Here is a 14294-nt window from a genome sequence, read left to right as displayed (position 1 = left end):
TGCCGATCTACCAACAGTGAACAGTTTTATCTCTGCTGTCTAATCCTTTTATCCACTGCAAATTCCATTCCAAAGGGAGTCATTAAGGCAAAGTAAAAGTGTTTGATGAGTACTAACTGATTAAGGAAGGGAAGTTAGTAAGGTTCCTACTAAAGCAAATGCATTTCTAAACCTTTAATACTACTTCTTTCTTCATATTTTTAAGTTATGTATTCAAAGGAATGCATATCAAGTATATAATAGGCAGAAGAATAATAAGAAAAACACTTATGTACCCAAAACACAGGCTAAGCAAAAGAACTCCATTCACACCATCACAGACCTCTGCGTGCTCCTCCTCCATTTCAAATGTTGCTCTTTCTCCCCTGAAGGTCACTCTGTACTGAATGTCACGTTTATTATAACCTGACTTTTCTTTAGCATGTGGCTCACCTGTGTGAGTACATATCTTTCAACTATCCTGCTCAGTTTTTTGGTTTGAGCTTCATGAAAATGGTCTCATACTATGTGCATTATTCTGCAGCTTACTGCTTTCATTCAACATGCTTACAATACTCACCCCGTTGATATGCAGGACTAAATTCATGTTCACTGTTGTATAATAATCCATTGTTTGATTATGCTAAAATTCATTTAACCATTGTCCTCTCGAGCAGTTTTTGGATTGATTCCAATGTTTTGCTATTGCAAATAATCCGGCTTTGAACACTGCTGTCCCTGCCCCCAGGAAACATGGCAAGCGTTTCTCTAGGAATTTATTTCTGCTAGGTCGTCAAATTTACACATCTTCAACATGCCAAATTGTTTTCCAAATGGCTGTGCATAACCACCAACAGTGTGGATTTGTTCCAGTTGCCTCATATCCTTTCCAATTCTTGGTTTTATTTGACATTTTAAGTTTTAGCTATCTAGTGAATGTGAAATGTTATCTTTTTTGTGATTTTAATTTGCATTTCTTTGATTTCCAATAAGGTTAAACATCTTTTCATGTTTGTCAGTCCATCATAGCTGTTCTTTTGTGAAGCACACATTCAAATCTTTTGCCCAGTTACCTACGGAATTGTTTGTCTTTTTCTTATTAATTTGTAGAAATTATCTATGTATTCTATATCTTTGTCACTTGATGTGTTGTTGCAAATATATTACTGTCTGTCTTTTCTCTTATTTATGCTGACTTTTGATAAGCAGAAGTTTTCATATAATTTGTTACTACTATCTTTGTTCTTTCCTTGCACAATTGTCTCTCACAGGAGGAATGAGCTGGAATTTCATTTACCCGTAGTAAGTGGCTCCCCTAGTCCCACTTGGATAGTATTGGTTGGGATGAATCTGGAGTTGATTCAGTTTATTTTACACATTATTTTTTTCCAAAGCAGGAGTCTGTCTCTAGAGACCCTCAAAAAGTATGGGCTTTTGTTGATAACTTTCACCTGTTCAGAGGGAATTCTGCTTAGTGTCAAACAACCATCCCCTCCTCAAAAAGATGTTTTCGTTCCTGCAAGTCAGTAAGAAATTATAAAAAGGAATCCTTACCCTTATTTAGGATTCATGGTGGTGTGGAAAGATGGTATCTAATAAACGTGGTATCTAAACCAAATTTCAATCCTTAGCCACTGTGTAAGCTCTCAGACCTTTCGTCTTATTGTCTGTTATATGAAGATACTTGCCTTACTCCCTTGTGAGAATCAATAAGATGATACAGAGCAAGTGCCTGCAGGACACACAGCTCTTGACAAATGTTTACCGTAAGGATAGTCCATTAACAGCGGTCAGCCTGGTCAGCCCTCTGTGATCTTTGGCCAAAAACCTTTCCTCTACCACACTCTCCCCAAACTTGCATCTGCTCATTTGGCCTATGTGAAGACTGTAGTAGAGAAATAATTGTTGGCCAGAGCTTCTAATATTTTTCTTTTCTTTACATACTCAGGAATATTAATACCATGTGCTTAACCATTCCAACTCAGCTCACTCATCATGCTTTATGTATCTGTCAAGTGAAAAGCCAATATTATTTTTACAAGCATAGACTCTTAGGGAGGCTCACTCATGACAAAGTACAATTGGAGGATATTCTGATTTTCATTTTGTCAACCACAAAATTTCATTCACAAATGCCACACAGACTTTCATTCATAGTCTCTCTCTCTCTCTCTCTCTCTCTCTCTCTCTCTCTCTCTCTCTCTCTCTCTCTCTCTCTCTCTCTCTCTCTCTCCTGCATAGGTATTTCTTAGTCACTATAATATCTACTCAGAGTAGCCAGCGAAGATCAGTAGGAATCAGAAGCAACTGCAGTTGTGTTTTGGTTTCATCTCCAACTCCATCTTTATTGCTCTTTATCACAATTTAAGAAGCTTTCTAAGGCCTTTCTCTTTGATCAATCTTTTCATCAATTGCCCTCACCTTGGCTAGCGCCAGGATTGTCATCTTGGTAGAGCAATGAGATGCCCTAGCATCTGTACTGCTCATTCTTTCTTTAGTCCAATTTATTTTTTAGTAAACATACCAATCACCCAATCACCTAAGCTAGGATCTCAGGTAATTTTTATAAACCAGTCTCTCCTTTATTTTACAATCTTTCCTGCTTGATCAGTTGCACTTTTATGTATCACATTTCCATTCTGAATTACTTTAACAAATTCTTCATTCATTCATTCACTCATTTAATCAAAAAATGTTAAGTATTTCTTTCTAAAATGTGCTCTTAATTTACCCTTGCAGGAATCATTGTTACAGATTTTAGTAACTCAGCACATTTACCTATGTGTTGTTGGTATGCACATTATTTTTATTACATATACATTCAGATACTTCTATCTCATTTTACTTTCATTAACATCAAAGCTCTCCCTCCATATGGTGATTTTCAATGTTTCTATTTTCCTATTCTGAACTCCAATAGTTCTTTGTATGTAACACTCTTATGGCATGTATCTTACACTGCTTTGTATCATAGTGATGGTTTTACTTGTGTTATCGCGTCTTCTAGATTGTTAAGTGCAACCTAAGTGTCTGCCTGCCCCCTTTCAAAGATCACTTTCTTCTGATAACCTTGAGGAAAGGGAGTTCTGTTTCAAGGATATAATTTTGAATCGCCTTTCCTCCACACTGCTCCTAGCAGCCCCAGTGCCCTCAAGGAGGAGTGATGCTGAGAAGGCTTTTGTTTTATTATTATTGTCCTCACCCTTAGTTTCCTCCAACACCATTTCTGGAAGGCTGTTATGGACAGTATATTTTTATGGGAGTCATAGAAGAGCTAACAACATAGCACAGCAAATACCTTGGAACTAAACATCACCGTCCTGGAGTCTTCGGGCCATCTCCATCACAGAGAATCTTTCCCAGAAAAGAGGGAAGTTTCTTTCCTTCAGTTACAGCTTACTGCTATCTTCTTAGATCTTCTTTTCTCCCTAGACCTTCCTCATAGCTTTGGAGTCTCTGTCTCTTTCACAATAATTCTCTATAGAAACCCAAGTCTTCTCCCTTTCTCCCACAGAGAAATTCAGCTCTCTCTTTGTCTAAAACATCTAGGCTGTATCTTTCTCAGCCAAGAAGTTCCATCAAAGTGTTTTCCTAAACGATAATGGTATCTATCCCGAAAATCAATTTTGCAGCTTTCCTGCAATCAGGTTTTTTATTTAGTAACATTTTTTTTCTTACCTCTACAAACATGAGGACCATATCTTATTTCACATCATTCATAATGCCTTGCACATCAGAACCTCTAATTTTGCCATTTCACTCTTTTGACCTTATTTAACAAAACACCTTAATTTTACTTGTATTCAAAAAGGAGAGGGGAAGAAAAGGAAGAGACAACACTGACCCCAAGTTTTCTAGCTTAGGTAGCCAGGAGATTGGTAAATCATCAACTTCTTAGGACACGCAGGAGGAGGAGCTTTTTTTGTGGGGAAAGGAGTTCAATTTTGAACATGTCAAGCTTGAGGCATCTATAGGACACCAGGTAGCAATACCTAGAAGGCAACAGAAATACAGATGTTGGTACTCAAAAGAGAAGTGATTTGTGTCTTAACTTTGGACCCATTTGTCCAAAGAGCACAAGTTAAGCTATAACAGAAGTCATGCAGAATGCCAAGGAGAGGAGAAAAACAATAAGAGAGAACATGATAGATGTAGAAATCAGTAGATAAATGATGCTCCTAAAAAGAATAGAACAAATGAGGACAGATGCAATAATCAAATATAAGAGGTCAGACAATTAGTTTGTGAACTCACCCTAGAAAAAGTGCTACATATCTTATTGCTGAATATCACTATGGTCACCTTCGAGCTACTCTCCTTGGGAAGTCATGCACTGACGCCAGTGCCTAGTCCACCCTTCAAAGCAATTTTGGAACACTTTTTCTGGAATGGCCATCAGAGCTGTCATTGATGTCCAAATATCTTCCTTTCAATATTTCCTTTATCTTCGGGTAAAGAAAAAAGTCACTGGGAGCCAGATCAGATGAGTAGGGAGGGTGTTCCAATACAGTTATTTGTTTACTGACTGAAAACTCCCTCACAGACAGTGCCGTGTGAACTGGTGCATTGTTGTGATGCAAGAGCCATGAATTGTTGACGAAAACTTCAGGTTGTCTAACTTTTTCATGCAGCCTTTTCAGCACTTCCAAATAGTAAACTTGGTTAACTGTCAAGTTGGTACAAATTCATAATGAATAATCCCTCTGATATCAGAAAAAGGTTAGCAACAAGTTCACAAATTTAATTGTCAGACCTCATATAATAAAAGAAAACACAAGGATAAAACACTGGAAGGACTTCAGTAGAAGTCAGGGTCAGGACAATGTCCACTATCACTACACTTATTTATCATTGTTGTTGAAGTAAATTCTATTCAACAAAAAGAAAGAAAGGGAGGAAGGGAGGGAGGGAGGGAGGAAAGGAATGAAGGGAGGAATGGAGGAGAGAGGTAGCAATATTATCAATATTTGCAAATGGTAAGATTGTCTAGCTAGAAAATTCAAGAGAACCAAATAAAAATTACTAGAATCAAGAGAGTAATAGGATTCATTTACAAAATAAAACTTTTCCTCTCAGAAACAGCCACTTAGAAAATATAAAGGAAAGTATTAATATAAATACCATACCCAATTAAAAAAAATAAGGAAAGAGTTATGTTTGGAGATGCAGAGGAAGGAAGTAAAAGGAACTCCTTTCTTACGGCCTATGTTATGGGTTAAGGTAATTATACCCCACATTTTTGCTGTAGCTGCACAAGCTAGTTCTGAGTCCCCAGTTAAATAACGAGCTTCCTGACTATAGAAACATGTCCTCCCTTCTGTTTCTCATCTGAAATCTACCAGAGAGCTAACCACGGAGGAAGAGAACTAAAACTAACTGATCCATCCTGTTTTTCGTGGATTTTTCTTAATTTGACTTAAACTTTAAGTAGAGACTTACCAGAAGGAAATAACCACTTGGTAAACTAATGAAAAATATCACTATATCAAAATTATTCATCTAACTCCCTCCCCTCAACCTTAAAACTAACAGTTCCACAAGATAAGATTTAGTGTCCACATTCCTGTTAAATTTCTTGCTTTACCTAAGCACCTTTTATAAAAAGACCTTTTAAAAATGAATCTGCTGGAATAACCATAAGAACCAGCATTCTCAGACTAGGGTCAAGGGAAAAAGAAAGCAAACTCTTTCAAACCTGAGTTTTCTCCTGTTCTCTCCTCCTGTTCTTGCTGGCAGACAGATTTACCTTATACAACAAGGAAGATAATTAGTACATCAGTGAATCCAGGGTCTTGTATGAGTATATTAACTTAAGACTATTCAAAATCACCAGTGTCTTTTGCCTCATGATTGACTGAGCCTAGACTCCTGCTTTAATTAGAACAGAGTTGCTTGAGAAGTTAAAGTAATTGAGGAAATTCAAACAAATGGGGGGAGGTGGCATAATAGTATTCTAATGTGGTTATAATTTGCATTTCCCTGATGACTGTGGAAGTTGAGCACCTTTCCATAGACTTCTGGTTCTGGCAATATTGTGACTTAGATAACCTGAAAATGCTCCTATTCAAAAACCTCCTCAAAGATGGATAAAATATAGCAACTTTCACTTAAATACATAGCAGAACTTTTAAGAAAGTGAGAAAAATCCTCAGACAAAAAAAAAAATGTAAGAAGAATTAAAAGCAGATTTGTACATTTAAGCTGATACTGGGGCTACTTAGGAATAGAGAACCTATCTTATTAACCTAGGGGCTTGAATTTTGTTTTTCTCTTTTTAATGGGTTAAAGATTTTCCTTTTCAATAAACTTTTTGAAGGGTAATATCCATACAAACAATTGCACAAATCATAGTCGAGCAGTTTGATGAATTGAACGAGAACACATTCGTGTAACTAGTACCCACACCAACACTTCAGAAGCCTCCTGTGTGCCCCAGCCAGTCAGTATCTACCTGTCCAAGGGAAACAAACATCTGTCCTAACTTCTCATAGCACCAAATTAGCTTTGCCTGTTCGAACTTAGTGTAATGAAAACACACGGTATGCACGCATTTAAATCTGGCTTTTGTGCTTAACATTATGTTTGTAAGATTAATCTATTCTTTTGTATTAAGTTGTAATGCATGCATTCTCATTGTTGTGTGATAGTCCAGCGTATGACTATTTCACATTTGTTTATCCTTTCTATGGCAGGTAGACATTTGGGTTGTTTCCATTTTTTGAGGTATAATGAATAGTGCCACTCTTAACATTCTGTGCACCCCTTTTTGTTAGCATATGCATGCACTTTTTCTCCGTATACACCTAACAGAAGAATTCCTTCACAATAGGGTATGTTCCTATGTTCCTATTAAACATAATTGTAGGACAATAAAAAAAAGTTTAGTAGATCCTGCCAAATAATTTTCCAAAGTTGTTATACCAATTTACATCCCCACCAGCTGTATGTGAAAGTTCTGCCAACACTTAGCACTGTTTGTCTTTTTCATTTTAGCCATTCTGATAGGAGTATAATAGCATTGCATTATGCTCATAATTTGCATTTTCTTAATCTCTATTGAAATTGAACATCCTTTCATATGTTTCTTGGCAATTTGGATATCTTCTTTTGCAAAACGCCTGTACAAGTCTTTTGCCCATTTTTCTATTGGGTGGTCTGCCGTTTTTATTGATTTGTAGGAGTTCCGTAAATGTTCTGTGTTTGAGTCCACACCTTTACAAAAAATACCTTCAATATCTTTTACTCTGTACTTGGCGTTTCATTGTCTGAGTGATGTATTTTGATAAATATAAGCTTTTCATTCAATATAGACCAATTTATCAGTTTCTTCCATGATGGTTAATTAGTGCTTTTTGTGTCCTCTTTCAGAAATCTTTGCTTAGCCCAAAATCATAGAGCTATTCTTCTATGTTTTCTTTTAAATGCTTTATTGTTTTATATTTCCTATTTAGATCACAATCCATGTGGAATTTGTGTATGTTGTGTCAGGGGTCAAAGTTCATTTTGTTCCATATGGATATCCAACTGCCAAAGCACCATGCTATCCCTTGCCACTGCAGTGCTATCCTTTTCATAATTTAGATGTCATGTGTGTGGGACTGTTTCTGGACTCTCTGTTCCATTGCCCTATTCATCTATCCCTGCATCAGTACCACATTGCTTTAATTACTATAGTTGAATGACAGTTCTTATAGCATAAGTCCTCCAGTTTTATTCTTCTTCAGTGCAAGGGGATTGAGCTTTGTCTGATATACTAGGACAGGAAAGTAGAGGAGTTGATACCGAGACTCATGAATAGGAAAAACCCTCAAAAGCTTCCACCCAGCTCAAAACAAGTTTTGCCCTCCTTTGACTTTGAGGTCTGAATTTCCTTTTCCTGCGTAGTGTAAGAACACCAAGCTGAAAAACCAACATAGGTCCGGCCCGGTGTCTCAGGCGGTTAGAACTCCATGCTCCTAACTCCGAAGGCTGCCGGTTCGATTCCTACATGGGCCAGTGGGCTCTCAACCACAAGATTGCCAGTTCAGCTCCTCGAGTCCCGCAAGGGATGGTGGGCAGCGCCCCCTGCAACTAAGATTGAACACGGCACCTTGAGCTGAGCTGCCGCTGAGCTCCCAGAAGGCTCAGTTTGTTGGAGTGCGTCCTCTCAACCACAAGGTTGCCAGTTCGACTCCCACAAGGGATGGTGGGCTGTGCCCCCTGCAACTAGCAACGGCAAGTGGACCTGGAGCTGAGCTGCGCCCTCCACAACTAAGACTGAAAGGACAACAACTTAAAAAGCTGAACGGCACCTTCCACAACTAAGATTGAAAGGACAACAACTTGACTTGGAAAAAAGGCCTGGAAGTACACACTGTTCCCCAATAAAGTCCTGTTCCCCTTCCCCAATAAAATATTTGGGGGAAAAAAAAGAACCAACATAGAAGGTAATCTTCAATAGCAAAAACAAAACTGTTCTAAGGGACCTGACAGGAGATAAAGCATGGCTTAGGATGAGTTCTTACAAAATTATAAAACAAGAGAAGAAAAAACCTGCTGTAAAACATTCGTTGGCCCAATAAATGGTACAATTAGACACCCCCCAAGAAACTTAGATAGCATAATTATCATCTAAAGATTACTTTAAACTATGTTTAAAATAATTAAATACTTTTATAAAAGAGATCACAAACAGAAAAGGCAGTATTTCAAAAAAGACTAAACTGACTTGAAAGGGAATCAAATATAATTTCAAAGAATGAAACATATACTTCTTAAACTTGAGAGTATTTGCTGATTCCATGAAAGTGAAACATTTTTGTTTAAAAAAATAAAAGGCTTTAACCATGGAAACATAAAAGGGATCCCTGATTCGCATCCTTTCCAACTGTAAGCATCAAGCAATCTCCCATCTTTGGTTGTGACATGCTTAATGCCAGCAGACATGGAATAAGCAGGAAATGTACTGAATGAGCTGGGCATACCTACCGATTCATCTCCAGGGTACTTGTTGGCCCTAAATGTTACATGTGACGTTTTCAGTGAAACACCACTGAGAGGGTAAGGTTCAAAAATGACCCAGTGAAACAGAAATTCAGAGGGAGCTTTTCCAGTGGCTAAGCAGTTAGCATTGGAGGTGGGGTGTTTTTTTTTAATGCCAACTAAGCAAAATAAACCCCATTTTGCTGATACAGCCTTAGGTTGTGTTACAGGCAGCTTACATGATTCTCCATATTTAATTTCTCCAAGCTGGATAGTGGAACCAACACAGGTTTTGGAGTCAGATCTGGATTTAAATCCTGGTTCCATCAGTTACTGCTGGACATTTAGTGCCTAAGGCCTCCCTCCCCCTCCCACTTCCAGAACCTTTAACAAAGCCTGAGTCTACACGATAATTGTGCTTTTGCCCATCTCAGTCCTAAGGACCCTCATGAAATAGTAATGGCAGCTATTTACAATCCCTTGTGTCAGTCACAGCACTAGATGTTTTACATACGTGACTTCATTTCAATCCTCACCATAACCCTGAGATAGACATAATTTTCCCCATTTTATTTGCCCAAGATCACATGTTAAATCGTGCCGGACATGAGATTTAAAGTCATGTCTATTCTAGGCTCTTCCCATAACACTAAGTTAACTAACTTGTGGGCTTATTGCAATACTTTCTACATTCAGCTTCCTTCTGAACAACATAGTTTCACAAAATTTTAAACATGGGCAAGTATCCAAAAGGGCTGGGCTGATTTTCTTCTAGGCGGTTCTGTGGTCTTCATGACAGCCAGGTTTCTGTTGCAGGTCTGGCTGCTCCCTTCAGCTGTGCTTTGCTGCCCACTCTTATGTACACCCCTCCTCCAGGACAGGCTTCACTGATGCCGCAGCCATCGGAGAGGATGGAAGAAACCAGTAAAAGATGGAGCTCTGTGGAGCCATCCCAGGTAGGGTTGTGTTTTTATGCACCAGCACATTTGTGGAGCAAATCTGGTGTACTCATAAGAGCAGTTAATGAGTACAAGTGAAGTTCAGTTCTTTGTGTAAACAAGGGAGAGAGCACGTGTCTGAATGTAATTCCGACTGCATCAAGGTCATTTTAGAGCTGGTGGAGCTCTATTTGTCTTAGGAAATCTCGGAACCGTTTATAGGGAATTCGGAAAATATTTTCAGCCAACAGGAAAGATAAAATCCCCGCAACACAAAGTACAGGCATGGGCCCAGAGACTGAACAGACTGACTGCTGTAAAAAACCCCCCGTTTAATAAGGCATTAAAATGCCATCGACCTGGACACATTTAAAAAAAGAGAGGGAGAGAGAGAGAGAGCTATGAAAACAAATACCATTCAAATAATTAGGATCTTATGCCTGAGGCCAGCCTTGATGCCAAGCAGGGACTTCCCTGCGGGAATCGGAGCTGAGCCTGATCCCCAAAGGAGGACTGGGGGAAGACAAAGGCAGCTAGCTCAGCACCCGGTGTTTTCCCCCAGCCCTCCTCTGCCGCCAGCCCCTTCCTGCTGAAGGCAGCCCATCTGAAACAGTTTCCCTCGCTGCCGACATTTTGGGTGACTTCACAGCCCAGCAGCTCAAGCAGGGGTTCCGTGCTCCCAGGATGTACTGACCTGCCTTCGGGAAGGGCCGAGAGCATACTTCCTAAGGTGGCCGTGGAGCTAGGAGCCGGGGGGCCTTGGGCCTTTCTGCTCCATAGAGGACAAGGAGGCATTTGAAGGCCTACGTGATTGGGTAAATATGCTCCAAATTGGAGTGAGGGTTGGAGCATGAACATTTGTTTCTGAACGTAGCTGTGAGGGGGGGGGAAAGATGTCTTTTCACTAGTCGCTCCTGCAAATGCGGAAGCCGCTGCCGCGTTATTTCCTGCCGCCCCAGCTTCTGAATAGTTGAAGGCCCAGCACGCAGCAGCACGTTTCATTTTCCCTCTTTCCCCAAGGGCTCAGCCCCAGAAATTTGAAAAATAAAGGACTTGCCTTCTTATTATTTCTGGAGTGATTGTTGTTGGTTTGGGGGCACCAATATTATGCAGAGTTGCCTGTTACGAAGTGATGCTTAGGAGGTCTAACTGATGGAGCTTACATGAAATTGAAGTTTAAATCAGATTAGGTCTCCCGGACAAGTTGAGGGGACCTTGTATTTTTCACCTTTTCATTCTCTTTGTTTAAAATTCACATATGAATTTGTGTCACTTACCAGTACTTTCCTGAAGGAGGTCTGGAGAGAAACTTCTGACTCTCGGAATATGTTTCTCATATTTTATTTCTTCTTCCTCCTGTACATTTTTTTTTTTCTTCCAATAGTGTAATCACCAGCAAAATTTGAAAATGAGAGAGTGGGGTAAGGGAGAGAAAAAAGAAAGAGAAAGGAAAAAGAATGAAAGAAACATAATTAAAGTCTATGCATTTTCTGGGATTAATTTGAATTGGACCAGTTGGTTTCGTTTTGCAACACAAAAGAAAAATTCAGGCCTTAGGGCCTAAAACTTTCATTAAATTCAGCTTTGGTGAGTTCTAATAATACAGCGGTTTATTAACAGTGTGAAAAATGTCATTGCAGAGGCCTTCCTTAAGCAGCAGCCTCACCTCTTGGGTATGACTCATGCTTCCTCCATGGCTGCCTGAGCTATAAAGTTGTGGGCAGGATATTTAAGGTCCAGTGAACCGGCTTTTGGACTCCTTCTTGCCATTTGGCTAGGATCATGTCCCAATTAGCAATCTTGCCATCCAGAGCAGTAGCTGGACAGCAAAAGTGAGAGAGAGGCTGGGTGTTTAGGGCAGTTGTAAATGATTAGTTCAAAAGAGTAGCGTAAAACTTAGAACTTAGTCCCCGGCAGGAGTCTGCTGGAGGAAATGAAAGGATCAACAACAGAGGGGAGCACTGTGGCCGATTGTTCCCCAGCACAGCCACAGGCTTTTCTGTGTGTGCCGGAAATTGACCTCGGCAAAAGCTGAGAATGCAGGCGGGCTCGGAGAATGATAAGGCAGGTGATGACGCTAAATCATCGGCCTCTCAGAGCTGATGGGACCGCTCAGTACCTTGCCAACCAGTCTCCCTTTTTAGCCTATAAAAAGCAGTGTTTTGTTTTGTTTTCATGAAAATGCAAAAATGAGCATGGACTGGTACTAATTGGACCAACAGGAAGTGTAATAATTGCAATCCCTTTCATTTCTTCCTAAGTATTTTGAGGCAGAGCACCTCATTTGGCCCAAGAACCATGCCTAGGAGGTTAGCAGTGCAGATATTACTCATCCCTTTTTATATATGAGGAAACTGAAGCCAAGAAAGACTGAGGGACTTGTCCAAGGCCTCCGAGAAGCTAGTGGCAGAGTTGGAACGCTCAGCAATAGATGAATTCCCACTGTCACTGAGTTTGGCAATGGGTTTTGGATGAAGGAGTGGGAAATTCAATCCGTCCCTTCCTGGAGGCACTGGTGAAGATGGCTGGCTCCTCCGTCGGAGGGATACCCTTTCCTAAGTGACCTTGAACGTTGTTCTCAATCCTGGACGACCTGCAAACTCCTGGAAGTGTGAGGTGCTCAGAGGGCTGGAAACACCAAGCAGCATTCTTTTCAGCATCGCCCTCCCGCGCCCACCCCTTGGCATTGGACATCTGACTGCACGTAGATCTGGGCTTTGGCATCTGGTAAAGGAAGCTTAACTGTGAGACAGGAGAAGCAATAAAGTCTGACAAAGCAATAAAAGGAATTTCCCAGGAAAAAAAAGTCTCACATCTTTTAAGCATCTAAGTTGGAAGCTGTGCAGACTGGCATCCCGGGTCGGGGGAGGGTGGCAACTTGAATTGAGTACAGTTTTATCTGCATTATCTCATTTAATCTTTTCTATGGCTTGGAAGAGAGGTAGCACTTTATTACCCCTAACTAACTTGTGGAGAGATAGAGGCCCACAGAGATTAGGCGTACATCTAATAGGGCAGAACTCTGGGCCCATTCTCTCCCCACTGCTTCACTGGGCCTCTCCATCCAAAAGCTCTCGTAAAACCATCTCCAGGAGGTTTTGTCGAGCCCAGAGCCTCATAGTGACTTCTCCGTCACCCCATAGTCTCCATACTTTTTAAAGTCTCAACTCCCTCCAGTAAGAAACTTTAAAGCACATACTCCCAATATGTTATTTATAAATTATACATATGTACTACTGTACTAATATAGATATTCACTATTTGAAGAGGATGGATTAAAATAAATAGAAAAAGAAGTCCCAGTATTTCCTTCCGTTACCCTTCTTTGGAGAGAGTTCTGCTGTAGATTCAGACAGAGTGCCCCTGTTACTAAGAAATTCATGATCGCAGACATTATTCATGGAGTCGTAAAGCATCGTGCTGCAAAGGATATGAGGACCTGCATGGAAGAAGGAAAAGGAGGCTCAGAAAGAGGGCAAGTCACACAGTTAACGTGCGACAGAACTGGAACTAGGACCCACATCTCCTCACACCCAGTCCCAAGCTCCTTTTACTACTCTACACTGATATAAAAAGAAGCCAAAGCTCATTTTCTTGGGCTAGAAGATTACATTCGAGTCTCCAGTGTGACAAGCCAGAGCTCCATGCCTGAGCCTTCAGTACTGAGTATAGAGTAAATTCAAGTTCATCAACTGCCCTGAAGAGACAGCCGTTGACTTTTCAGTCCGGGCCACAGAGCATGTGGGCTAGGCTATTAGCATGTGGGATATAAGAAGGAAGTCTGTGCTGTGCTATAGCTGATGCTATTAAAAGCAGCTCGCATAGTTTCCATCATTCCAAATGGAGCCACGTCATTTTACAGACCTAGCCCTCGCTTCAAGCTCCCTAGCTAGGAATTCTTGGTGTGAAAGAAAAGTGACTCCAGAACCAGCCTCTTCCAGGTTATCCCAAGGAAGCACATGTGACCAGAAGCTGGAAAGGCAAAGAAAAGATACCCTGGCTCTGCTACCCAAGCCAAGTGGGGCTTGGGGCCATCCCTAACACACTTAAAGCAGTTGTTTTAGAGGTACCTGGATTATTTACTGGCTCTGCTAGTTTGAACCAAACTGACCCAGCCTCATGGCGAAGGTGAGACCTAATGCAATGACAGCACCCACCCCCCTTTGATCAGCCTACCTCTCTGCGAGGTGGAGGGCAACAGAAAACCCAAGTTCATGACCCAGTTGTAGTGGCTGGTTGTGGTTGGTGCAGGTGACTGTAAATCTAAGTGTCACTAATTAATCACTAACTTACATTTGGAGGAGTCGCCTAATTCCTTAGACCCAAATCTAAAGAAGGTTCAGATTGGAGTGTACTGAGGAACTTGTCTAACTGAACAGCTTATGTGCAGGTAGGATGGTGAGTGGCTCACCTGCT

Source organism: Rhinolophus sinicus, chromosome 12, assembly GCF_057876585.1.
Source record: "Rhinolophus sinicus isolate RSI-liver-muscle chromosome 12, RSI-T2T, whole genome shotgun sequence".
In the NCBI taxonomy this organism is placed as follows: Eukaryota; Metazoa; Chordata; class Mammalia; order Chiroptera; family Rhinolophidae; genus Rhinolophus; species Rhinolophus sinicus.
This window is presented reverse-complemented; position numbering follows the sequence as displayed.